Source organism: Lolium perenne, chromosome 7, assembly GCF_019359855.2.
Source record: "Lolium perenne isolate Kyuss_39 chromosome 7, Kyuss_2.0, whole genome shotgun sequence".
In the NCBI taxonomy this organism is placed as follows: domain Eukaryota; kingdom Viridiplantae; phylum Streptophyta; class Magnoliopsida; order Poales; family Poaceae; genus Lolium; species Lolium perenne.
Window position 1 is genome coordinate 230,568,172 of NC_067250.2, and position 4,351 is coordinate 230,572,522.

The window sequence follows — 4,351 nt, forward strand, 5'->3', positions numbered from 1 at the left end:
CTACAGCCTTGTCCAGTGGCCACAACTAGTTTGGATGTTTGTTTTGTTTCTCTCGGGCGTGCAAGCATGTTTCTTTGTGGTCAGATGATATGATGTTACTTTTGGGGAAGCCGTGAGTGCCTTGTAACCCCGTTGTCTCTTGCACGCTCGTAGGTGCGGCACGTATTGTTAAGAGGTCATCCTCTAGTGGGCTCTGATCCTCTTAGCCGTTCTCGCAACAGCTAGGTCCGCCTCGGAGTTTCGATCGGGCTCCGAAACGGGTTAACTTAGTTAGGTGGCTTCCTGGACTTTGTTGTAGTGAAGGAGAGTGCGTGTCGTGATATCCACCTATCGTAAGTGGGTTGAGCGTGCGTGTGGGCACATTTGGGCACCCCTGCAGGGTTACAATCTTATCGATAAGCCGTGTCCGCGGTTATGGACGACTTGGAGCTGTATGACTCGACCATAGACAACTTATACCTATTGTTTCAATACTAATAACTTGCATAGTAAGATAGAACAACCTAAATAATAACTGGTTAAAACTTGACAACAGTGTGAGTGCCTTTGTAAGTACCTCCTTGCGAGGGGGGAACACATCGGTTGGGTTATGTTTGCAGAGTATAGAACTGTTAGCTTATGCGCTCTCTCACCTCTCTGATTAGACGAATGTTGTAGAGTGTCTCTATAGGTTTTTAGTGCTTGCGCGCTGCCGCTTAACTCCACCATATTGCCTATGACGTTCCTCTTGCGTCCTCTAAGTCCCCTGCGTGCCTCAAGTACAAAGGACGACTGGTTGACGAATGCTTATACGTCTTGAAGTCTTGTTAAGTACGAACCCGTACTTATTGCTGCTTCTACTGGATATAACCGGGCAGGTATGAAGATATGTTCGATGAAGACGACGTTAGCAAGGTTACCCTTTCGGCTTGGCCTGGGCAGGGTTATGGACGCCACTGGTTATCTTCAGGACTCTTAGTCCAATTTGTATCTTGTCCGTACTCGGATGTATTCGCTCTTTTGTATGATTTGGATCTTTGTATTGTATATTTGTATCTTGACTCGTTGGAGTCGTTGTTGTAATATATGTATCTTGTGGGCTCTATTGTAATCCTGTTGTAATGTTACCGCTCGAGTTAATTCCTCTGACATCACGTGTGTGATTCGTCGCGCACGTCGTGTCGGAGGGCGTCTCAGAATCGATATCGTGCGGATTTCGGCGGGATCGCTGGAATCCTCAGGATACCGGTTTCGGGGCGTCACAAGTATCAGCTGACCCACCGATGCCTCCGCTAAACAAATGTCAACAACTAAAGTAACCATGATTCTTCCCAACATATAACCCGATAAGATAACAATAACGGTAACGAGATAAGACAGCACTAGCATGCACTACGACTCGCAAGGCAGACCCGATAACCAAACAATAGCCGTAGGAGGTGGTGGTGGCGATATGGGCTGCTTGAGGTAACAAGTGGAAAGGACACGTGACAAGAACGCAACTTAAGGATAGCATGAGGGAGAAGGCAAAATAAAATAGGTGAGCGACTTCTGCAGGGGCAGAAGTATAGGGGAAATGCTTGCCTGTTAAAGCTCGCCGAGGAACATCCGGAGAACTTGGCGTATCTCACATCACCACTTCGCGATCCTATCCGGGAAGAAGCAAATGCTGGACAAACAATGTATGCAAGTCTTACTACTACGGATAAAGAACCGGCATGATCATGATATGATATGCATGACATGGCAACGATGATGCGATGCAACTTATCCAATTTAATCGGAGTCGGAACCCCAGACAAACAAATTATTATGTTCGATTTGCATTTCCTACCGGCAAAGTTAAGTGTTCATTAGCATGGCATCACATGGCATGGGTGAGCTACTTCAAAGTTAAACGGAGCGGGGAAACCATAGTCGGTATCCGAAATACTCCGCATATTATGTTAGGTGAACATGGAAGAATATCAATGCGCGACATGATGCGAGATGCAAACAGATGAATGGATGGCATATTCATGTTCCTTATGTTTTTCTGATCAATTTTCATATATAAAACATTTTATTTTGAGTTACGGTTTAGAAAATATAATTCAAACCAATTTTGCAAAAGAGTGGGACAAAAAAAAGAGAGGGGAGGATCTGGTGTGTTGGGCTGCTACCTGCAACGCTGGGCTCACTGACTGCTGCGCGCACGGTGGGCTTCTCCAAGGGAGGGACGATCTGGGCTGAAGCCCATCAGGTGCAGATCTGAATCAAGCAACAAGGGAACAAAAGAAAAAGGCTTAATTAGCCAGATTGGGGATTTGACCTCAGAACCTCAAGGATCAGCGAGCAAGCAGTTTACCACCGCGATGTTAACCTGATGGTGTCAAGAGATGGGCGCGCGGCAACATGAACCAGACAAACGCGGAGCTCCAGGATGAAGGCCATGGCGGAACAGAGCTCTGGCCAGGGTTCGATTCAGCAGGTCAGGATGAACCGGGACACGGGAGATGGCGTCGGGGGCGCGCCTCGCTGTGGGGAACCAGGATGTGGCGGAGCCGGCAACATGGGGTCACCGGAGCTTCACCGGCGACGAGCATCTGCGAGGTAAAACGACGGTCACCGTCGGAGAATTGAACCAGAGAACGAGTAAGAAGAAAGGGAGGTCTAGGAGAAGCGTGAGAGTACCAGGAGTGTGAATTTGTGGTCGAGGCCGTCGGACGAGGACGGAGGCGGCCGGAATCGAAGAAGTTCGCCGGCAGGTCGGAGATGGAATCGGCGAATTCGCCGTTGATTGGAGTTGTCCCAACTCGATTCCTTGCACCCGAACGTAGAGGACGACGAGGCGCATCCGTCGGTGTCTTCGGCTCGGCGAGGGGTTGTCTATAGCAGCAGCGCCATGACGGGGAGGTGGTGGTGCTGTTCCTTCGTTTGCCTACAGAGAACATAGAAAAGGGTAGGGAAAGAGGAGGGAGTGGCGGCGGCAGAGAGGGGAGAAGGGCTAGGATTTTCCTTGGCTTGGAGAGGAATTAAAAGGGAAGAGGAAAAGGGAGCAGGTGGGGAGTGGGCGTGCTTGGCGTGGTCCATGGCGTGACGTCGACCGGGGAAGAGAGAGGAGCACGTCTCTCTCGTGCTTTGGGTGGAGAAAGATGACCACAGTGTGAAGGGGTACACAGGCCTTGGGCCGGGGTGTTGGAAGGAGGAGAATTGGGCCGCCAGGAGAGAAAGGTGGAGGGGGAAGAATGGGCCAGAGAGAGAGAGCCCAAGAGAGGGGTTACGGTTTTGTTAGAAGAAAAAGAGAAGGGGGAGTTTAATATATAAACCATATGAGAGGGGGAGAAAGAAATAGTTTTTAGTTAAAATAATTTTATTTGTTAAAATTTTGTGGATGATATGATGCATGATCCATGATGATGCACAAAAGAAAAAGAACAAACAAATCTATTAGGGGTACTACCCTGGGCCGTTACAAAGATGTTCCGAAAACTGCCTTTGTTTCAAGGTATGGATATCATGAGTACCTAGTAGTACCTTTTGGGGTAACCAATGCCCCAACAATATCCATGAATCTTATGAATAAGATCCTCATGCCATGTCTGGACAAGTTTGTCATCGTGTTCATCGATGATATCTTGATATACTCCAAGGACAAAGCTGAACATGCAGAAGATCTTAGGATAGTGTTGCAAACACTAAGAGAACATCAGCTCTATGCCAAATTTAGTAAGTGTGAGTTTTGGCTAGACCAAGAAGAATTTCTTGGACATGTCATCAGCAAGGATGGGATAGCAGTAAACCCAAGCAAGGTAGCAGCAGTTTTAGAATGGGAAGCACCAAAGAATGTCAAGGAAATCCGAGGATTGTTAGGATTGGCAGGATACTACAGGAGATTCATTGAAGGATTCTCCAAGATAGCAGGACCAATGACTAAGTTGTTAAGGAAGAAGACACCGTTCGTGTGGTCTGATGAGTGTGAGAAAAGTTTTCAGACTCTAAAGGAGAAACTGACCACATCACCGGTGTTAGCAGTTCCGGAAGTCGGCAAGGATTACATTATGTATTGTGACGCATCCAAGAATGGATTAGGTTGCGTACTCATGCAAGATCGGAAAGTAATATCTTATGGATCAAGGCAACTCAGACCGCATGAAGTGAACTATCCAACACATGACCTAGAGCTAGCAGCGGTTGTATTTGCACTAAAAACTTGGAGACATTTTCTCTATGGAGCCAAGTGTGAGCTTTATACAGATCACAAGAGTCTCAAGTACTTCTTCACTCAGAAGGAATTGAATATGCGACAGAAAAGATGGCTCGAGTTAATAAAGGATTATGACCTGACCATCAATTACACTCCAGGAAAGGCTAATGTTGTAGCAGATGCCTT

The 4,351-nt window shown here is 47.3% G+C and overlaps 1 long non-coding RNA gene across 1 annotated transcript; it reads right to left on the reverse strand.

Annotated features, from left to right (window-relative positions):
* Window positions 1-2,095: 2,095 nt before the first annotated feature.
* On the reverse strand, window positions 2,096-2,961 carry LOC127312093 (uncharacterized). Its single transcript, XR_007858154.1, has 3 exons — window positions 2,653-2,961; window positions 2,342-2,564; window positions 2,096-2,229 (listed from the first exon to the last, which is right to left on the reverse strand). It is a non-coding gene; the product is annotated as an uncharacterized lncRNA (long non-coding RNA).
* Between the last annotated feature and the right edge of the window lie 1,390 nt (window positions 2,962-4,351).